This window comes from Mauremys mutica, unplaced genomic scaffold (assembly GCF_020497125.1).
Source record: "Mauremys mutica isolate MM-2020 ecotype Southern unplaced genomic scaffold, ASM2049712v1 Super-Scaffold_100036, whole genome shotgun sequence".
Taxonomy (NCBI): Eukaryota; Metazoa; Chordata; order Testudines; family Geoemydidae; genus Mauremys; species Mauremys mutica.
In genome coordinates, this window is record NW_025423256.1 from 3,915,560 (window position 1) to 3,938,658 (window position 23,099).

The 23,099-nt window shown below is 53.3% G+C and overlaps 1 long non-coding RNA gene across 2 annotated transcripts; it reads right to left on the bottom strand.

The window, feature by feature from the left end:
- Positions 1-15,335: 15,335 nt before the first annotated feature.
- On the bottom strand, positions 15,336-17,768 carry LOC123358297. Of its 2 annotated transcripts, none has more exons than XR_006575712.1 (4): positions 17,728-17,768; positions 17,109-17,131; positions 15,670-15,782; positions 15,336-15,369 (listed from the first exon to the last, which is right to left on the bottom strand). It is a non-coding gene; the product is annotated as an uncharacterized LOC123358297 (long non-coding RNA). The 2 variants fall into 2 exon arrangements; XR_006575711.1 differs by having other exon boundaries at positions 15,670-15,785; positions 17,728-17,751.
- Between the last annotated feature and the right edge of the window lie 5,331 nt (positions 17,769-23,099).

Consider the following 23,099-nt stretch of genomic DNA (forward strand, 5'->3'; position numbering starts at 1 on the left):
AGCAGGCTAGGCAGGACGGGGAGAATTACGTGTTTATTGGTAAATGTCTATGTCTCTGTAAACACAGGACCCAATGGCAAAATATTTCCATCGATAATCATCAAACCTGACAGATGGGCAGAGTGAGAAACGTGCTGCTTGAGAACGTGTCCTGCTCTAATCCCATAGGAGTCCCTTCTGCCTTGGGCACCACCAGGCGGGTGTTTCATTTTCCTCCACATTTTCACACAGAGACACAATTTCCTTTGCATGGATCAATGAACAGCAAAACCTCCCTGTGTCTCTTGTCTGAGCCAGGGCATTCGATTCCATTGACACCTTCTCTCCTGCAATGGCAACGGTTGGACAGAGTGTGTGGCCAGTCTCTGTGTCTCTCTGCTGTTCACACTGGGGAGCCCGGCCGGCCTTAGGGGTGGGGCCCCCGGCAGCCGCCCAGGGCTCCAGGGGGTCAAAGGGCACCGTGTGGCCGTGCAAAGGTGCTCACTGCTCTCCCCTGCCCCAATGCTCCTCCGTGGCCCCACAGAGGCTGGGGGGAGTGAGGAGCAACACTATGTGCTCCCTGCGTCCTGGTCACTTTCCCCACCGGGGCTGGGCTGTGAGGGGAGCATCAGAAGCTGCTGCTCTCTGCCCTCCCCTGACGCAGCCCAGCTGAGGAAAGTGACCTGGATGCAGGGAGCTCGGATGATGTCCCTTCTCGCCCCCCCCCGCCCCGTCCCCCAGCCCCTAGAGGTGCCCGGAGGAGCAACGTCCCAGGGAGGAGCAGGCGGCAGCAATGCCAGCTGCTCCATGCACATAGGTCAGTGTCCCCATGTGGTGCAGGAGGGGCCACGGGGGCTAGGGGTGAAGATGGTGCAGGAGAGGGGCAGTGGCTGGTGGCACAGGAGGGGGTGCAGGGGTTAGGGGTGCAGGGGTGCAGGAGAGGGGCAGTGGCTGGGGGCACAGGAGGGGGTGCAGGGGTTAGGGGTGAAGGGGGTGCAGGAGAGGGGCAGTGGCTGGGGGCACAGGAGGGGACGCAGGGGTTAGGGGTGAAGGGGTGCAGGAGAGGGGCAGTGGCTGGTGGCACATGAGGGGGCGCAGGGGTTAGGGGTGAAGGGGGTGCAGGAGAGGGGCAGTGGCTGGTGGCACAGGAGGGGGTGCAGGGATTAGAGTGAAGGGGGTGCAGGAGGGGGCATTGGCTGGTGGCACAGGAGGGGGCACAGGGGTTAGGGGTGAAGGGGGTGCAGGGTGAGAACAGAAGCAGAGTGTAGAAAGGCCCCTGTGTTATGTGGTTGTGGCTGAGGCCTTAGGGAGCTGGGTTAGAAGCCACAGGGTGTTTCTGTGGAGGTTTGATTCTTGCCAGCTAGGCAAGGCCGGTGTGTGGTGTCTCCATGGCTGCACTTTCAGTGATGCAGGTTTCTCTCTCCCGTTGTTCCATGGGCATACTACTAGATTGCCAGCTGCTTTTCAACTGCAGTGTGGAGACTGTGTGTGGGGGGGGACAGACAGTGTGTGTCTTGGGGAAGAGTGAGTGTGTTGAGGTAGGTAGGAGCGGATCATTATTACCCTACTTGAAAGAGGGAGAAGCTAAGGCTGAGAAAGGAGAATTGACTTAGGGCAGCAAAAAAACCTAGAGCCGGCCCTGCCTCCACCCACCGTGAGGAAGGTAGGAGCAGATCATCAGAGAAGCAGCAAAATTCATCAAACACAGAACTGGTTCTGACTTATTTCCTTGGTCTTAAAAGAGAACAACAATCCCTGTCAATAACCCCCTGCTCAGCCATAGAGACTGAGGACAGGAGGCTGAGGGTTCTCACCAAAGAGCCCAAAGGATGGTCCAGGTCACTGGTGGGGATCACTGCCCGAGCACTATTTCAGCCCCACATTTTTGGGTGGATCTCCCACAGTGGGAGCTGCAGAGCACTCCCCCGCAACACACACACACCCCTCTCCTGGTGTTGGGAGGAGAACAGGAGAAAGGACAAAAGAAGCAAGAGATGGAGAGAAAGGAGGGAGGGATGGAGGAAAAGGTGAAACAAAAAGGACAAAGCCTAATGTCCCCAATGATTCTAAGGGACAAAATCCCAGATGTGCAATAAAATTCTGCCTCCTTAAGCTCGTGTTTTCCATGCCTAGAATTCAACTCTCACCAGATGGATCAGACTGAACAGGTTTCAAACCTCCAGGAGGCTCTTACCTTCTAAACAGGGACGGCTGTTTTCTAGTAAAATCACTGAAGGGGAAGGAGAAAACTCGAAAGAGGTTCCTCCTGGCGCTCACCTCCGTGAACCCGAATACTCTCTCAGTCCTCAGAGAGAGACCTGGAGAAGGAGACTTGCTGAAGCAAAGCCACAGGGGTCTCTGAGGTTTCCCTGGCCCCTCACCCCTGTCCTGCCTGGCTGATGTCAGCATCTCTCTGTGAGGTCACCACCTCCCCACCACCTTTGACCAATAGGCTGAGGTCCTGCCAAAGGCCTTTGTGATGTCACTGCCACACCCCTCCCTTGCTGGGCTAATGTCCTGCCCCTGGCCAGGCACTTTGCAGGTTTGAGCTACTCCCTGGGGATCACCCCACTCAAGGAGCGTTCGTTCTAGGCAGCAAGCCGGCTAGACAGGAAAACATCACACGCTGCTCCCAATGCTACACTCAGTTTGTCAGATATTAGTCGACTTTACAGCCAGAAGAGACCATTAGAGCATCTAATCTGACCCCCTGCATATCACAGGCCTCCTGTATGACACAATAGCAGGTGAGGGAGGGGGGCTGAGGAGGCGAGTGGCAGGCAGTGGTGAAGGGGTGGGTGAGCCGGCAGCATGGAAGGGGGGGGCTGAGGAGGCGAGTGGGGTGGGCTGGTGAGCCAGCAGCAGGGGACTGAGGAGACGAGCTATGAGTCAGTGGCTGACCTGTTCTGCTGATCTGGTCTGGCTCCCAGCCCCTCTCCAAGGGTTGCAGTTGTCTGGAGGTGCTGCCTTCCTCAGTCCCACCTCATTCACTCCACAGGGCAACTGATTACCAAGTGGGGGAAAGATCTTATTCTACTTCTAGCAAAAAGACATTTTCCTTTTACCTTAATTATACTATCTTAGAGGCCCGCTATAACATATTACCAAGGTTCAATGCCACTGTTTTGCCAGGGCGGTGCTAGGGAAGGAGGGTTTGTTTCCACGGGGCGGGCGGCGATTGGGGGGGATTGTTTCAGGGAGGGGCTCGGCAGCGCTAAGGGGTGGTGTTCGGTGAGGCCGGGGGGGTTTCAGCCCTCAGCTGTTTTCTTTGGAGTAATATTGCCCTCGCCGCTTTACGAGTTGTGCAGCTCTGGACTAAACCACAGACTCTGGACGCAGCATTCAAGTATCCTGCAGTCTGAACTTCACATCTGATACATTCCCTCATTGGCTGCCATTGTTTGGCCAGCAGGGAAGTGCTTCTTGTCCAACAAGGCAGCCAGATTGGGACCCATAGGCATGGAATGGCTCTGAAGGAATCAGCTGTTTCTCTCTGTGCTTCATCTAACTTTGGATCCAAATGGTAACAGACAGTTGTGCCCAATTTAATCATGGCGTCCTTCAGGAGTGTGATCAATGCCACTTAACTAGGGAGCAGGGTTCTAAAAATAGTTTACCTGGGCCACAGGTCACCACAGCTTCCATCTCAGGGGTGAAAATCAACCACTAGTACCTGCAATTTCTACCTGAGCTCTTGTCAAATCTTTGACCTTACTTGGAGTAATTTGACACTTCTCTGGTGTAGAATTCTTCACCAACCACACAACAGATCAGTAGCGACAGTGAGGTACAACTCCCCCAACTATGCCCTTTTATTTCTTTAATCTGGTGGCACAGATTTAAATTAGGGACTAAATTCAGGTGCGACTTAGAATCCCCGTAAGACAACAAATGTCAGGTCTCTCTTAAAAATAGGTATCTTTCTGCAGCTACAGCACATTCAACACGGATTTCATTTTCTACACATTTGCAGCATCTCCCAGGGGTGAGCTGAAGAGAAAAGTCACTTCCATTTTCCCCATCTCTACCTCGATAGGGATTGTATTTCCCAAATAATAGGCAACATGCAGCTAATGAGGAAGGAGATCTCTTCAGGAGTGACCTCCTGCAGGGCCTGGGCCACAACGGCTTTTGGAGCCCAATGCCTGGGCACTTTGTTTAGTTACAAGTTATTTACGAGGGAATCCTCTTCCCAGCCCTTTAGAAAAAATACTGACCTAACCAACTGCACAACAGGGGGATTGGGATGGTGATGGGGAATAAAGGAATCCCTCTGACTTACCCCATCTTCTTCTGTTGTTCCAGAGGGTGAAATGACATTTTCCCCTATCCCTGCCCTGTTTCTGCTCTTTGTTATAGTTCTATATATTTTAAGTGAGAAAAATGGTAGTAAAAATATCTGCTCTGCAGCACAACCTGAACCAACATCAGAGCAAGTGGGAGTGAAACAACGTCTTCCCCAAGAGTGAACTCGATGACTAACAATGGCTTTGAAATGGGGGAACAGTATAACTGTGATGCTCAGGGTTTGTTTAGACTAGGGAAAGTGATGGAGTTTAGGTCAGGTCAAGGGGGAAGCTAATGCCAACCCCTGCACCTGGGCGCATCTGTTCTACAACTATAATTGTCTTGTTACACCAAGATCACTAACTTGAGCAGCCAATGTCATGTACAGCCCTAGTGGATGTCAGGCACAGGTAGTTTTAGCCTCAGTGTAGCCACCTGGAGCTGATGAACATTCCTGGCAGCAGGGACACACACTCCTTCGACTCAAAGGAAAGGAGTTGATAGAAAAGATCACAGGACTGACCCCAAAGAAGGGTGAGCTGCAAAAGGCAGAAGCAGGCAACTGATGTGGTGGAGCTGAGACACCACGGTGAAGATGGTGCAAAAATCACTATGTGGGAATTAGCAAATGTAATTAAAAAAAACAAACTTTGGCCAGCCCTAGTCAAGGGATTTAGAACAGTTCTCTCTCATGTGGATTTTCTGATGTGTAATAAGGTTTGAGCGCTGATTAAAGCTTTTCCCACACGCAGAGCACATGTAGGGCTTCTCCCCTGTGTGGATTCTCTGATGTGAGATGAGGGCTGAAATATCCCTGAAGCATTTCCCGCACTCAGAGCATCCATTCGGTTTCTCACCTGTGTGGATTCTCTGATGTCTGATAAGGTTTGAGCTCTGACTGAAGCTTTTCCCGCACTCAGAGCATGTGTAGGGCGTCTCCCCTGTGTGGATTCTCCTGTGTGCGCTCAGGACAGAGCTCCGATTAAAGCTTTTCCCACACTCAGAGCATGTGTAGGGCAGCTCCCCTGTGTGGATTCTCTGATGTCTGATAAGGTGAGAGCTCTGCCCGAAGCTTTTCCCGCACTCATGGCACATGTAGCGTCTCTCTTCCAAGTTGATTCTGTTGCGTGGAATAAGGTCTGAGTGGCTACTGTAGTTTTCCTCTGGCCTCTGCTGAGTCTCACAGGCTTGTGTGTTTTCTGGGAGTGCACAACTCCTGGAAACATTCCCTGTGGATCTTCCTGATAACATCCAGTCTGGATCTACTTGCACAGTGTCTTCCTGCTGGGGTTTCTCCTCCTCGCTCTCACTCACCAGCCCATCGCCGGATGGGAAACAGAGAGAATCCAGACATAGGTCACTCCCTGTGCCTGAGAAAAAGGAAATGTCAGAGAGAGGAATGGAAAAAGGGATGAACAAACCAAAATACATGTGGGAGAGATCAAACCTATCAGGTGCTGATTTTCCCCAAACCCTTCCACAGAGAAGAGGGGAAGGCATCAGTTCTGGGTCCTCATTGCACCATAACTCTCAGGGGAAAGTGAGATTGGGGAGGGACCTGCTGTCAGTTGTCAGTCAGAATAGGAGGGAAGCCATGAGTGACATCTGCCATAATGATTCCACATCTGCAGGGAACAATCCTAAACTTGAAGAGCTCACAGGGTCTTTTGTAGGGCATCCCAAATGTTTCCTGCATTCCCAAACAGTTGTTGAGTTGTTTAACTGATTCCTCACCTGCAAAGGCAGCTCTCGGGAGCACTTCCTTCTCAGAGCCCTGGATGTCTGGGACCCACGGCTCTTCCCCTCGTTCCAGCTGCGAGATCACATCAGGTTTGGAAATTGGAAACCCTACTGCAGGCAAAGAAAACGAGGGAGGTCAGTGGAATTTGTGGGATACTTGTCACAAAGAATATTCCATAGTTTTAACCCCATCTCATTTTTAGGCAGTAACATCTGTAGCCCTCAGGATTCATCTGCTTGCCTGCATAAATATCTCTTTTCTTATAAGTACAGTATTGTGATAGGTTTATTAATTCATATTAAAAATATGTTTGGCTGTAATGCAAGAAACCTACAGGCCAAAAACCTGCACTTTAAGCTAAAGCAAAGTTAGCATAGCTACATCCTGTGCCCTTTTACCCAGAAAAGGAACTGTTTTTCCTATACCCAAACAAAGTGCCTACGCTTAGGTCTAAGACCCTTTACCTAGACCAACAGACAATGAAGAATAGCAAAGGGGATTTTTCAAAGTTGCACTCACAGACTTAACAGGTACCCCACAAGTGCGCAGATACCTGCCATCCATACGCACATACACACTAGCCTATGGAGTAAGCGTACCCTAACATTTCTATGGGGGAAGACTGAAATTTGGGCATAAGAGGAAGGATTTCCGGCATTTATTTCTATAAAAAGAGGTAACCTACCTCACTATGGTATCCCCGCCCCCACCTTGACCTCCTCCTCCTTCACTACACTTCACCATATTCAACTACGTATTCATGCTATCCATCTACGACAGCTATTAACCAGTAATAGGCCGCACTTATTTTCTTTTCAAACTTTAAGTTCAAAAGGGACTCGGCTAAGCTTGGTCTCTCTAAATGTTATTTTAGTTTGTGTATTAGATTATTTAGTTGAGCTAAAAAATAAATACTAAAGTAGCTTTGACAGCTCTTTGCATTAGTTTCCTCTGGAAGAGCTGTGAAACCGGAACCGCCAGAGGTGAGGCCAACACCAGTTTATCAAAACAGGGGGTGAATATTAACCAAAGTTTGCAGCACATAATATTGTATCATCATATGTATCTCTTGAATAACAGTAATACAATTGTAACTCTGTAATTCTACCTGTTTTACAAGTTGATAAATCAAATCAACATTACTCACACACCCCAAATAAGGCTACGCATCCCAAGGCCATCTTCTTTGGCTCAAAGTGGCAGGAGAGTTACTATTATAACAAATCATATTCACTACCTTAGTGCCTAAGGACCAACTAACAGTGGGTCCCCATTGTGCTAGGCAAAATGCAAACAGAGAATAGTAGATGGCCCATGCCCTGAAGAATTTACAATCTAAATCAGGGGTAGGCAACCTGCGGCAGCGAGCTGATTTTCAGTGGCACTCACACTTCCCGGGTCCTGGCCCCTGGTCCGAGGGGGGGCTCTGCATTTTAATTTAATTTTAAATGAAGCTTCTTAAACATTTTAAAAACCTTATTTACTTTACATACAACAATAGTTTAGTTCTATATTATAGACTTATAGAAAGAGACCTTCTAAAAACGTTAAAATGTGTTACTGGCACACGGAACCTTAAATTAGAGTGAATAAATGAAGACTCGGCACAGCACTGCTGAAAGGTTGCCGACCCCTGATCTAAATAGACAAGACAGACACAGAACGGGGGAAGGGCTAGAACCCACTGTTAGAATAGACATATTCAGGCCTGCCTGTAAAGCCTATAGTTTAAAGAACGTAGGTGTATTTTTATCACTTTGTCTTTATACCCCTGTAACTAGCTAATTATCAACATCTCAGTCTGCCTGTGTCTGGGCCTTCTCTCACTGTGACAGTCTGAGGCCTTGTTCTTAGGCTAAGGCCTTTGGCTAAGCAGCAGGGGCAGCCATACGCTGGGAAGCGAAGGGTCACATCCTCACATCCCAAACCAGTCACACTGAAATAAGGTGCTATTGGGCTGTAAGGAAGATGATCCTGTCCTGATAGTGCCCATCGCCACCAGATAAAGAAACAGATCTTAAGATGGTTAAAGAAAACTTAGTTTGACAGCAGCTGGTCTGGCAAGAAATCCCTTATCAATGGTTGTGGTTGTGAAACCCTCATTTCTGTACTGTTTTATCTTTATGGCCACCACTTTTACCTTGATAATCACTCTGGTTCTCTAATTGTTTCTATCTGCTGCATAATTAATTTTTCTAGGTGTAAGTTCATTAGGGCAGTGGAATATGCTTGCTTGGAAATAACCCCAATAAACATCGCATTATCTGTGCTTCAGACTTCTGGTCTTTCGCTGCTTGCTGTCTGTGTGACAAGAACCAGAGAAGTGAGAGGGTGAAGGGAAAACCCTCTAACAAATGGACATGACCTGATAACCAAGAGGTAAGCCTTTAAGGAAGGTTTTAATACACTTTGGAACGGACCAGGGATTCCCATGAGGACTGAGAGGGAGCGATGGTAAACACACATTTAGATCCTTTTCTTGTTTTATATCTTTTCCCCATAAGGCTGAACCTCTGGCACTGTCATGGATCCATAGGATCTCTGCAATGCCCTGGCTTTTGAACAGTCCTTGGGAGGTGCCCCTTGAGTGTACTAGACCCCCAAGGGCTCCCACTCTTCCACAAGGACAGGCCACTTAGCTTCAGCACCTGAGACTGAGCCACTTCCTCGGTGCCCTTCCTCCACACTCCTCTCCACTTCTTCCCATTACTCTCAGCCAGCACCACCTCCTGGCACCTTGGGAGATTCTTGTGTTCCCTCCTCATCTCTCACAACCTCATCCCTCCCTGCTGCTTCTTAGCTCTAACCCTGCACACACCCTCCCCATGTCCTGACACCCCAGAATTATCTACTCCCCCCTTCTCCTCCCCTCCCACAGCTCTGTTCTCCCTTCATCCGTGGGGTCCTGAATGGCAACATTATACGCTCTCCTATCAAAATAGGAGCTCATCTGACTGTCTCACAAGCCAGGCATGAGTCATACACCTATTTACTCAATTTAGAATTCTACAGGAGGTATATTTTCCTCTTAAAATGAGGAATAGGCATGAAAGCTACAGTTATTAATGTATCCAATAAGGATACATTAAATGCAATTTTAAAATGACTGACGGCACCAAAAAGGCACATGTCCAAAAATGATACTAATGGGTGGGAGATAAGGCAAAAAAAGCGGGGGCAAGGAAACTTGTTAAAAATTGTATGACAAATAAAGGTATAAAGTTATTACTACTCAGGTTCTTTAGAGACCCCACAGCTTCTAATAAGCCAGGGGACAGGACTCCTTACCCAGCGAGGTCACCGTCTCATAGTTCTCCTGCATGACATCCCTGTAGAGGGCTCTCTGAGTGGGGTCCAGCAGAGCCCCCTCTTCCCTGGTGAAGTACACAGCCACCTCCTCGAAGGTCACCGGCCCCTGAAAGTGCAAGAGTCCAACACTCAGGACCTGCTGCTCCACTCACAACCCCACTGTTCACGGAACAGCAGCACCAGGTAAATGGAAGCTCCGGGAGGCACATGTTAACAGAGTCCCACCCCACCTTGCCTAGAACAGCCAGGAGGCATCAGAGGGTGGAAAGAGAGAACCTCTGTGTCTCCCAACTGACAGATGGAGACAGGGTCATCACATTTATCACATACCCACTAGCCAGAGCTTAATATAGGAGATGGGGCTGTCTCTGGACCCTGCTGGTGGCTCCGTGGTAGGAATCCCAACACTCTCCAAATAAAATATATGGAAGAAAGGGGAAGTCAATAGTAAAGAATAGAAGGTCAGAATTGTAGAAAGTTGGCAAGGGAAGCTATCAGAAATCAATGACCAATTAATGAAAATAAGAAGGAAGTTTTTAAAAAGTATATTAAGTACAAAATTAATCCTAACAATGGAAGTGGCAAATTATTACATGGAAATGGCAGAATTATCAAAAATAATGTAGAAGAGGTAAAAGTGTTCAATAAATATTTCTCTCCTGGATTTGGAGAAAAACGGATGATATAAGTCATATAAGACGTTGACGACGACAGTCTTTCCATTCCAACAATAACTCACGAGGATGTTGAACAGCAGCTATTACAGTTAGACATGTTTAAATAAGCAGGTCCAGATAACTTGTATCCAAGGGTTTTGAAAGACCTGGTGGAGGAGTGTGGACGACTGTTAATGGTAATTTTAATTAGGACTTGGAACACTGGGGAAATTCCAGAAGACTGGACTAAAGCTAATGCTGTGCCAATATTAAAAAGTGTAAAAGAGATGACCCAGCTAATTACAAGAGTGTTAGTCTGATACTGGGCAAGATAATGGAGCAGCGAATATGGATTTAATTAATAAAGAATGAAAGGAGGGTAATATAATTAGTACCCATGAACAAAGGTTCAGAGACAACAGATCCAATCAAAGTAACTGGATATCCTTATTGGATGAGATCAAAAGTTTGGTTGCAACTAATAGTATTGATGTAATATACCTAGACTTCTGTAAGGCATATGACTTGGTTCAGCACAACATTTTGACTAGAAAACTAGAAAGATACAAAATAAACACAACATACATTAAATAGATTAAAAACTATGATTGTAAATGGGGAACCATGGTCGAGTAGATTTCTTTCATGGGGGTTCCCACAAGGATTGGTTCTTGGCCCTGTGCTATTTAACATTCTTATCAATGACCTCGAAGAGAATATAAAATCATCACTGATAACGTTTGCAGTTGCCACAAAGATCGGGGTTGGTGGTAACTAATGAAGTGTCAGTAGGTTCAGGCTCCAGCACTGGGAGTCTGGGAAGTTTTCCCAGCCCTGGCTGGAGGGTTATTTCCTGTTCCACAAAGAGGGGAAGTTCCATTCCCAACACCTGTGCCTTGAAATTAGGCCCTGACACTACACCCCACATTCAGCATAGTGGTATGATTATCAAATGATTAGGACATAAATTATGATGCATTTTATGCAAGATGTGTCATGTTCAGTGTCATTGGAAAAGGAGCATGGGGGGTTGGATGGGGCACGACCCCGGGGGGGGGGGCATGACCCTCTCGTGAGGTGAGGAGGAGGGAACCTGTTGTTAATATTTTGGCAGCTCATCACTGGCTCCCACCCTCCTATACATTTACTGCTTCTCTCCCTCCAAGCAGAACCCACCACCAGCTCCCTGAGAATCCCTTACCTGAGCCAGCTCCATTGCAGCCATTTCCTTCCCGCTGGGAGGAGGGGATGATCTGGAGCAAAACGTGGACGTTATTCTGTAGCCTGCTGGGGCGAAAAGGGCAATGTGAGAGAATTCAGACAGGGTTTCTGTCCTTTCCACATGTCGATTCCCCCCAGGTTTTCCCCTGCTAATGGACATTCTAGGTTCTGCCACTCTGTGATGCACAGAGTGACCGTATGCCAGTACAGGCCTAGCCCCCTCCCACCAGGGTGTAACCCTCTGAGACATGGTGAAACCCTCCCAGGAGCAGAGTCTCTCTCTTACACTTATCAAGTTTGCGGGAGATACCAAGCTGGGAGGGGTTGCAAGGACTTTGGAGGATAGAACTGAAATTCAAAATCATCTGGACACACTGGAGAAATGGTCTGAAGTAAATAGGATGAAATTCAATAAGGACAAAGCCAAAGTGCTTCATTTAGGAAGGAACAATCAGTTGCACACATACAAAATGGGAAATAACTGCCTAGGAAGGAGCGCAGCGGAAAGGGAGCTGGGGGTTCTAGTGGATCACAAGCTAAATAGGAGTCAACAGTGTTGCAAAAAAGCAAGTATCATTCTGGGATGTATTACCAGGAGTATTGTAAGCAAGACACGAGAAATAATTCTTCGGCTCTACTCCGCGCTGATTAGGTCTCAACTGGAGTAGTGTGTCCAGTTCTGGGTGCCACATTTCAGGAAAGATGTGGACAAATTAGAGAAAGTCCAGAGAAGGGCAACAAAAATGATTAAAGATCTAGAAAACATGACCTATGAGGGAAGATTGAAAAAAAACTGGGGAAGACTCAGAGGGGACATGATCACAGTTTTCAAGTACATAAAAGGTTGTTACAAAGATGCCGGAGAAAAATTGTTCTTCTTAACCTCTGAGGATAGGACAAGAAGCAATGGGCTTAAATTGCAGCAAAGGCGGTTTAGGATGGAGATTAGGAAAAAAAACTCCCTAACTGTCAGAGTGGTTAAGCACTGAAATAAATTGTCTAGGGAGGTTGTGGAATCTCCATCACTGGGGATTTTAAAGAGCGGGTTAGACAAACATCTGTCAGAGATTGTCTAGATAATACTGAGTCCTGCCTTGAGTGCAGGGGACTGGCCTAGATGACCTCTCGAGGTCCCTTCCAGTTCTATGATTCTAAGAACCAAAGGCCAGAGACGAGCAGAATCAAAGGAGTCACTCTGGGGATTCTCCCTGTCACTGTCCCCAAGGCAGCTCTCTCAGGTTTACAAAGCTGTTTGATGCTCCAGCCTTTATCCAGTCTCTCCTGGGAGTGCCCCCTTCATGGGCTGGGCCTAGTTTTAGCCTTTGGGAAGCCTGACCCCGGGGGCTCTGAGACTGGGCCTTCTTGCCTCAGCACATCTTGTTTCTTTCTATGGCTCCCCAGTGAGTCCCAATGAGTAGATACTCCTCATACAGACTGTGAACACAAGAACATAAGAGCTGCCCACTGCATCAGACCAATGGTCCATCTAGCTCAGTGGCCAATGCCAAGTGCTTCAGAGGGAATGAACAGAACAGGAAATCATCAAGTGATCCACCCCATCACCCATTCCCAGCTTCTGGCAAACAGAGGCTAGAGACACCATCCCTGCCCAGCCTGCCTGTGACACTGGCAGATGAAGTGTTAGCTTTTGCAAAAGCCCCCGTGTCTTCACTGAACAGGGACAAACGCATCGCTGGAATCAGTCTGACTCACTTGTGTTAGTATTAGGTATTAGGATTATAAGAATGCGCTTACACTTTATTGAATGCTTGTGAGTTGCTGCCTGGGTTAATATCTGACTAGTTGCATTGTGAGCCTCTGTGGCTCTGTAAATCACCAGACAGGAGAGAGACTTTACCTAGTCGAAGTGCTGACTGGCAACCGAATGCATTACACCCTGCCTGGCAGGAAAGGTCCATCCACACCAGATAGACTATTATGGGATGCTAAAGACGACACAAGGCTGTTGTTGTGCTCTTCACTTCCCTCTGGCTGACTTTGCAGCTCAGAGCACATGGCAGGAAGGGGGTAAAAACCCCCACACAGAAGGAACTGATGATCTGTATGCTGCTTGGACTCGGGGGGCAACGTTCCTAGGCATAAGCACGAGATCCTCAGCTGCCTAGCCGGGGTTAGTCCTAAAGAATATGCAGAGCTTGCTTATTATAGAAGATTCTATTACCTTTGAAATTTAAGACTGTAACTCGTCTGCATCTGGATGATTAGCTGCTGTGACAGGGCAAGCCCAGCTGGCTCTAGGAAAGTAGTGAGAAACAGGTATGTTAGCCCCAGGCTAAACAAATCCCTGTTACCATGGTAACCAAATGACACTTGCTCCAGGTTAATCAAGACACCTGGGGCCAATTAACATCCTTCCAGAAAGCCGTGGAGACAGCTAGGTTGATTGGGACCCCTGAAGCCAATCAGGGGCTGGCTGAAACTAGTTAAAGAGCTCCCAGTTAGGCAGGTGGGTGTGCAGAACAGGAGCTGTGGGAGCGACGGAGCAGTACACACCAGATCAGGCACAAGGAAGGAAGCCCTGAGGTAAGGGTGAAGTGGAGCCTGAGGAAGTGGGGGTGCTGTGGGGAAGTAGAACAGGGAATTGTATGTGTCCTGTTTCTAAAAGGTCAGATACCAAGGCTGATACTATTAGAGTCCCTGGGCTGGAGCCTAGAATAGAGGGGGGGTCCTGGGCTCCCCCTTTGCTGCCCTGATTAATCACTGAGACTGGGAGACAACAAAGACTGTGCAAGGGAGGGTAGCTTTGCCTCCCCTCCCTCGCTGGCTTATGATGAAAATGGCTCAGTGGGCTGTGACCCTTGTCCCTAGAGAGAAGGGCTACGTGGAGGGTCACAGTGAGCCTCTGAGGCTAGCGAAATCCACCAGGAAATGCAGGGCCCATGGAGACAAGGACAGAGCTTTGTCACACTGCTTTAACTTTGTAAACAACTCTCCTTTCCTTTCAAATAAATCTTAATACAGGTTGTGACAGGACTGGCTACAAGTGTTGTCTTTGTTGGGAGATCTAAGTCATTTGACCTAAGGAAGTGACTGATCCTTTGGGCCTGGCAGTAACCTGAACATTGCTGTGATTTGTGGGGTAAGGGAGTGGTTCTCAACCATGAGTAGGGGGCCCCCTGGGGGGCCATGAGTAGCTTTCAGGGGGCTGCCAAGCAAGGCCGGCATTAGACTCGCTGAGGCCCAGGGCAGAAAGCTGAAATCCCAGCGTATGGGGCTGAAGTCTGGGCCCCTGAGCCCCACCACCCAGGGCTGAAGCCGAAGCCATGTAGCTTTGGGAGGGTCTGGGGCCCCAGGAAGTTGCTCTCTTTGCTACCCCCTAACACCAGCCCTGGCTGTGATGATGTTAATATAACCTGTGACTGTATAGTTCATTGGTGCAACCACTTATATATTTGCAGCAAATGTTGCACAACAGTTGTCGTGTAAGGTGCCTATGAAAAGGTTATAATTTGCTGCTGATGATGATGATACTACCTGTGTGGGTGTATCATTTTTGCAGTCAAAGTTATGAATATTGGCTACGTTCTTGTACATCAATGTGTTTTGATTCTGAAGTAGCCTTAGTAAAGCATTAGGTCAGCTTCTTCAGAAAGGAATTTGCAAATCAAGTGCCCAATCAAGAAACACTTAAAGGACCTTGGAGAAACTCCAATCCACATACCCTGGTGGGCTGGGCCAGTTTCTTTACCTGCCACGTCCGCGGGTTCGGCCGATTGCAGCTCCCACTGGCCGCGGTCTGCTGTCGCAGGCCAATGGGGGATGCAGGAAGCGGCGCAGGCTGAAGGATGTGCTGCCTGCCACTTCCCACTGCCTCCATTGGCCTGGAGTGACAAACTGTGGCTAGTGGGAGCCATGATCGGCCAAACCTGCCAACATCACAGGTAAACAAACTTGCCCGGCCTGCCAGGGTGCTTACCCTGGTGAGCCGCGTGCCAAAGGTTGCTGATCCCTGAGCTAAAATATTTAAGAGACAAGTCAGTTGAAAATATAGTGGTGCAAGAACAAAGTAACATCGCTTCCCATTGTTACACAGCTTCCAGCTGCTGGAGGCTGCAATCCCCTGTCGTTAACATGGTTATTGGGCTGAAATCTCCCCACGGCCCGTCAGAGACCGACACGTACCTGTGTCGCTCCCCAGCTCCCGTTGCAGCGTCTCTAGGGGAAGGAGAAGATGGGAGAGGTGAGAATTCAGGCCCTCACATTCATGGAGAAACCCCCATTGCTTATTAATGGAACTGCTGTTAACTATGAGATGGTGACAGAGATCAGAGGCCGATAATGCAGCCGCTACAGGCAGAGCCAGCCCCACAGGGCTGCTCCATGGGGAAGGGCGACTCGCTGAGCTGGGCTGTGAGATGGAGCACAGGATCAGTGACATCACTAGAGACCTCGACTCCTTCCCAGAGTCAGGGTCGCTCTAACCAGAGGAGACACCACTCCCAGACTCCAACTCACCTTTGAATCCCAGCAGCACCTCCTGCAGCACGGCACTTTGCAGAGAGAAATCACTGAGTCTCTTCTCCAGCTCCGCAAACGACGGCTCTGGCTTCCAAAACGTCCCATTCTCCCTGCTGGGGAAAGAAGGGGTGAGAAATAGGCCTGAGCCCCAGACCCTGAGCCCAGCAACCCCCAAACTTCACAAAACCTGGATCTGAGCTTTGTAGCCTGAGATAGTCAATGTCAGGGTGAGTCACCTCAGCCCTGTGTTCCCCAGAGAGACGGGAAGTGGGGAGACACTAGAGCAAGGAAGAGAGACATTGTTCAGGGGCTTTCTCAGGGATGCTCCGGTTCTGTGGGGGGCAGAGCCACCCCCTACGCTGGGTTACTGCAGGAACAAGGGGCACCAGCACGGGGATTATGTGGAAAGGGAGGAGACACAGACCAAAGAGTGGGCAGGTCCTACATGCTGACAGTGGCCACAGACAGAGCCCAGGGCTCCAGCAGGGAATGAACGTGGGCCCTTTAATGCCAAAACCCCCGAACCCTTCAGCTGAAGCAGTAACCCTGGGGCGTCCAGCTCCTTTGGCAGAGAGGGCCACACTGCACCGTCCGTTACGGCCAGTGGCCAGGGCATCGGGTTAGGACTCTGTGCCCTGCTCCATTCACAGCAGAACACCCACTGCTCTCCATGGGACACCCACGTACAAAGAACAAGGGGGGAATCTGCCCTTCGTATGGGAAATAAATTTTAGTTCTTAGTATTTTGCCAAGTCTTTGCCTGTCACACTCAGTGTCACTCAGGAGGAAAACAGCCCCTTCCCGGACACCCTGTAGGGCCCCTGCTGGTTCTTCCCTGTGTTTCCCTGCCTTTCCCACCCTCCTTTCTCCATTTCTCTCTCGCTTCCTTGTCCTTGTGTCTCTCCTCTGTTCTTCCCTCCCTACAGCAACCCCCTATTCCCACCCCACAAAGGCTTCACTCCCGCCCTCTCCCCGTTCCACCTGCTCGAGTGATCAGCCAGGGAACACTCCTGCCATTTCAGTTGACACCTCAATGACATTAACAGGGGACAGGAGAGTTCACGCTCTCAGAGCTACGGCTTCAGGCTGCTGGCAGCCCCAGCAAGGCAACACTGTCTCTGTTTACACTGGAGAGGTACTGAGGGCCGGCAACTCACTTTAACAAATGTGAAAGCTGAGATTCTGCGCCCTCTGAGTACGTGACGTGGCCACGTCAGTCCAGGAGTCAGGCCTGGTCTGTCCCATCGGCCCTGGGTCTAGCAGCCCTGCTGTGACCTCATGAGCGACCAGACAGTAACCGTCTCATCTCCTACCCGAGTCAGCCACTAGGGGAGACAGAATCACATGCTCCCAGGGCAGGGGGCAGCTTCCTACTCAGTGCAGTTATCAAACCTAGCGGCCCATGAGGGGGGAGCGAAATGGAGCCCAGGACTTACCTGCCCCCAGTGCTCCCAGCACCCTACAAAGGAGAGAAAGAGGAGGCCGTCAGGGGGAGTGTCCCTGGGTGGGGAGGCCTCCTGCTCTGCAGGGGTCACCATTGAGGCCTCGGGCAGTAGAGGAATTTCAGGTTTACATTCCCAGAGCTGCTGCCCCCCTACCAGACCCAGCAATCCCTGCGGGCAGGTCCCACTGCGGAAATCATCTCCCCGGGCACTTTACAGGCAGAAGATATTTCTCTGCATTGAGAATCAAATTCCCCCCAGGGCTGAGACACCCAGAAGGCCCCTGGCCCCACTAAACCCATTAACCTGCAGTGACAGGGGCCTTAGGCCTGGCTCAGGACCTCAGCATGGTGAGGGAGGGGATTTCACCCTCCAAGTGCAAATGCAGAGAGACATTTCCAGGAGAGAAGGTCTTGGGGCTGCAGCATCCAGGACTCCCAGGGCCCATCCCTGGCACCGCTGCCAGACTCACTCTGCCCCTCCCTCTGCCTCACTTTCCCCATTTGTCCCATAGGGATAATGCCCCGACCGCACTCTGTAAAGTGCTTTGGGGTCTAGGGCTCAGAAGCGCCTAGAGAAACGCTGCGTATGATCATTGCAACGACAGCCTGACCTGCAGGGGTTGGCTCAGCGGCTGCTGCCCCTTCTCTCCTCCCCTCTCGCTGAGCAGGGAAATCTCCCAGGACAGGCTGCAGACGCCCTCATCCCTTCGCTGGACAATGGCTCCCTCCAGCTCCTCCAGCCGGGCCAGCAGCCGCTGCTCCTGCTCCTCCAGAAACCCTCGCAGCTCCTGCCACTCCCAGACGATCTTCTGCCTCTCGGCTGCCGTCTGTTTCTGCAACAGGGAGAGGGCGGCTCAGTAACAGGGGAACATAGAACATAAGAACGGCCAGACTGGGTCAGACCAAAGGCCCATCTAGCCCGGTATCCTGTCTTCTGACAGTGGCCAATGCCAGGTGCCCCAGAGGGAATGAACAGAACAGAGAATCATCAAGTGATCCATCCCCTGTCGCCCATTCCCAGCTTCTGGCAAACAGAGGCTAGGGACACCATCCCACTCATCCTGGCTAATAGCCCCTAAGGGACCTGTCCTCCATGCACTTCTCTAGTTCTTTTTAGAACCCTATTAGTGTCTTGGTTTTCACAGCATCCCCTGGCAAGGGGTTCCACAGGTTGACTGTCTGTAGTGTGAAGAAATACTTCCTTTTGTTTGTTTTAAATCTGCTGCCTATTCATTTCACTGGATGACCCCTAGTTCTTGTGTTATGAGGAGGAAATAACACTTCCTTATTTACTTTCGCCACACAAGTCATGATTTTATAGACCTCTACCATATCCCCCCTTAGTCGTCTCTTCTCCAAGGTGAACAGTCTCAGGCTTCGTCTACACTGGCACTTCTCTCCTGCCAACAAAGAGCAGCTACACTGCGTCCCAGCAGAATGGCTATAGCAGCACAGTCGTGTGGATAAAAGCTGCGGAGTGTAGCCTAGCTTCAGTCTTATTAATCTCGCCTCATACGGAAGCTGTTCCATATCCTTCATCATTTTTGCTGACCTTCTCTGAACCTTTTCCAATTCCAATATATCTTTTTTGAGATGGGGCGACCAGATCTGCACACAGTATTCAAGATGTGGACATACCATGGATTTATATAGAGGCAATAGGATATTTTCTGTTTTATTGTCTATCCCTTTCCTAATGATTCCCAATATTCTGTTTGCTTTTTTGACTGCTGCTGCAGATTGAATGGATGTTTCCAGAGAACTATCCACAGTGACTCCAAAATCTCTTTCTTGAGCGGTAACAGCTAATTTAGACCTCATCATTTTATGTGCTTTTGATGGTATCTTTTCCAATGTGCACTATTTTGCATTTATCAACATTGAAATTCATCTGCTCCGTAACAGGGGAAAATCATAAATGCACCTGGGGGCGGGTGGCAGAGTTATTTACCAGAACACAAGATCTCTGGTGGTGGGGGATGGGAAGTTCATTTATCCCGGGAAGGGAGGAGGGATCAGGACCGGGGTGAGCTGTACATCACCTACAGGAGGGACACTTCTCCCCAAAACCTCATCAACGTGCACTGAGCCAAATCCTCCACCTCTGCAGCCCACATTTCATCTCCTTCCTCCCCATCCGCCCCAGGAGCTAGAAAGGATCCCTGGTCACTGTGACATCCAGACAGCCCGTGGGCAGGGGCTCCGGGCTAACACAGACTGACCCTCTCCTGCCCAGCAGCCTCCTGCATCCTAAGGGCATCATGTTACCCCCGTGTCTGACCCTGCAGGCTCCCTGGGCTCCAGCGGGGATGGGTCCCTGGCTGAGGCTGGCAGGGTGGGCCCTGCACTCACCAGGTCATTCTCATGCCAGGCAAACCTAAGTGGCGGGGGGCTCTGGGCACCTACCAGCAGCTCCTCGCTCTGCCGCTCCTCCTCGGCTTTGGCTGCTTCTCTCTCTTTTCCCAGAGGGGCCAGATGCTTTTGTGGGGCCTCCTGGAAGAAGCAGGGGAGGGAGGGTTAGAAACTGCTGCAAATCGCCCAGCTGCCAGATTTCAGGGCCCGTCCTGCCCTGCAGACGCCTGTGCAGGGTCCCTGGGACTCAGACTGAGAGGAGATGGTGAAACAGGGAGCAGCTTTTCCAGAGGAAACGCAGGGCCCCAGGCTGCAGTGCCAGGGGTGCAGCCCAACCCCCAGCTCCCCAGGGCCTCACCCACATCCCAAGCAGCCAACTTCAGACAGTCCCCCACTTTCCCCAGCGCCAGCCCCCAAAGCTCCCGCAGGGCCAGATCTGAACATGGAGCCCCCAAACATCCCCCAGCCCTGACCCCCCAGCACACCCCAAACTCCCAGCTCCCAGCAGCCCCAATCCCCAGCCGCTCCCCCCAGCCCGGACCCCCCAGTGCACCCCAAACTCCCAGCTCCCCCACAGCCCCATCACCAGCGGCTCCCTCCGGGCCCTGTCCCCCCCAGTGCACCCCAAACTCCCAGCTCCCCCACAGCCCCATCCCCAGCCAGGCTCTGACACCCCAGCTCCCCCCCCCCCGGGCCCAGCCTGGGCTCCGAGCTCTGCAGCCGAGCCGCGCTCCGGCCCCTACTGCAGCTCCCGGCCCAGCCTCTCCCGGGCTCCGTCGCCCCAGCCCCGCTCCGGCCGTGCGGAGCTCGGGGACCCCCCCGGGCAGGGGGCGAACCAGGCAGCCGGGCCCGGCCCCCCGGCAGGAGCGTGTCCGCCCCACGCGTGTCCCCGGCCCCACCGCGCTGCCCCGCGGGCTGCAGGGCTGGAGCAGCCCCCGCGCTGCGCTCCCGGCCCCGGCCATGGCCCCGCTGCCGCACAAAGGGGCGGGGGCCGGGGGGGGGGCAGGAAGGGGCGGCTCCTCCCCGGGCCTGGCCCTGACCCCGGGCCCCACGCAGGGGGGTGGGACACGCGGGGACCCGCCTCAGACCGGAGGGGGCAGGAGGGGGCCGGGGCTCCCCAGGGGAAAAGCGGGGGCGGGGCTGGTGCTGCTGAACCATCAGACTCAGGAGCCCCCGGCGGAGAATGCAGCGAGCACGTGTCAGGTCAGCGCTGGAGATGGGACCCAGCACGTGTCAATCACCTGCCTCTAAAGCGTCTAAATCCCCTGGGCACAGCTCGCCAGGGCACAGCTTGGGAGCTGCACTGGGAATCCATCCTGCAGGAAATCCCTTCCCCCCGTCTGCTAGCTTGTGTTTTGTTACAGCCCTGGAGATAATCCCGCTGCCTGCACGTGTTCCACAGAGAACAGAGAAGCAAATTCTCTCCCTGTTCCCCCTTCCACAGCCATTAAAGGACGGAATAAACCCCCAGCAGCGCCCTGCCTCACGGAGTCCCCCCCTGTAAGGAGAGAGATGTGCAGTGACTAGGGCTCCAGCTCAGCGTCACCAGGTTTATATAACTTTTGGTGATGCCCAGAACTGGTCCAAGTCTTGTCCGTCCTTCCTTGCCCCTGCCCCCAAAGCTGTGGGAGGGAGTTTGGGTACATGAGGTGCAGGCTCTGGGCTGGGCAGGGGGTTGGGGTGCAGGGCAGGCAGGGGGTGGAACCTGGGAGGGAGTTTGGATGTGGGCTCTGGGCTGGGGCAGGGAGTTGGGGGGCAGGGGCGCAGTGGTGGGCTCTAGCAGGGAGTTTGGGTGTAGGCGGGGTGTGGGATCTGGGCTGTGGCAGAGGGTTAGGGTGTGGCACCTATCTTGGGCAGCTCCCGAAAGTGACCCACACCCCCATCTGGCAGCAACTTCTACATGGAGGAGGCCCGGGGGGCCTGGGTCTCCTGGCACCACTGCCCGCTGGCACCACCCCTGCAGCTCCCATTGCCGCAGTTCCAATGGCAGAGTTGGCACTTGGGGTGGGGGCAGCGTGCGAGAGACACACCCAGTGATGAGCTGCCAAATTTTTAACAACGGGTTCCCTCCTCCCTCCAAAATTTTAACAACGGGTTCCCTCCTTCCCCCCCCCCTCCGGGGGGGAGGTCGTGCCCCATCCAACCCCTCATGTTCCTTGACACACACACTCCGAGACCACTGACCCATCCCCCCCCTTCACTGGCCCCTGACTCCCCCCTGGCTGCCCCACCCAACCCCTCCTCTCATTCTCAATGGCCCCCCAGAACCCCTACCCCATACAACTACCCCTTCTCTCTGTCCCTGAGTGCCCCCACCACCTCATCCAACCCTGCTCTTTCCTGACTGCTCCCCCGGACCCTTGCCCCCATTCAATCCCCCTGTTCCCTGCCCTCTGACCCCCCCACCCCCAAACTCCCCCTCTCTGCCCCCTTACCGCGCTGCCTGGACGTGGCTGGGCCGGGACAGGAGTCGTGCGGCCGGAGCCGGAGAATGCGGCGGGAGCCCAGCGGCCGGAGCCAGGTGGCTGGCCGGGTGGAGCCAGGGAGGGCTGCGGCCAGAGCTGGAGCCGGGCAGCCGGGGCCGCCGCCACGCCCAGACCCGCGCTGCCGGAGCCCGGCCCCCTGGCAAAACAGCAGGGGCGGCTGGAGCCACGGGGCCAGGCCGGGCTGGAGGTGGGGGGCCGTGTCCCAGAGCCGAGCATCCCGGTAGGTGGGGGCACGGCAGGGCCGGGGGGGAGTGCGGCCGGAGCCGGGCGGCCGGGCAGCGTTAGGGCGGGGGCTCGGGGACGCGGGGCCGTGCCGCAGCCGGTGAGGGTCGGGCGGGGACCCGGGGATGGGGGGGGGGCCGGACAGGGCCGGGAACGCGGGGCCGGGAACGCGGGGGGGGACGCGGCCAGGGAGGGGCGGGCGGGGACCCGGGGACGGGGGGGGCCGGGTGGCCGGGCAGGGTCCCGGCCGGGAATGCGGGGGGGGGACGCGGCCAGAGAGGGTCGGGCGGGGACCCGGGGACGGGGGGCCGGGCAGGGCCGCGGGGGGCGGGATGCGGCCAGGGAGGGTCGGGCGGGGACCCGGGGACGGGGGGGGGGGCCGGGGGCCAGGCAGGGTCCCGGCCGGGAACGCGGGGGTGGGACGCGGCCAGGGAGGGTCGGGCGGGGACCCGGGGCCGGGGGGGGGCGGGCCGGGCCGCGAACGCCGGGGCGGGGCGCGGCCAGGGAGGGTCGGGCGGGGACCCGGGGACGGGGGGGGGGCCCGGGGGGCTGGCCCGGGCCGCGGCCGGGACTGCGGGGGGGACGCGGCCAGGGAGGCCGGTGAGGGTCGGGCGGGGACCCGGGGCTGGGGGGGGGGGGGGGCGGGCAGGGTCGCCGCCCGGGAACGCAGGGCCGGGAACGCGGGGGGGGGCACGCGGCCAGGGAGGGTCGGGCGGGGACCCGTGGACGGTAGGTGGGGGCACAGCAGGGCCGGGGGGGGGTGCAGCCGGAGCCGGGCGGCCGGGGAGGGGTTCGGGGGGAGTCGGGGACGCGGGGCCGGGCAGGGTCGCGGCCGGGGAGGCGGGGACGGGCCGCGGCCAGGGACCGGCCGGGGCACACGCCCCTCTAGTTTCCTACCTTAGGGTCGTCTTCCTGGGCCGGGG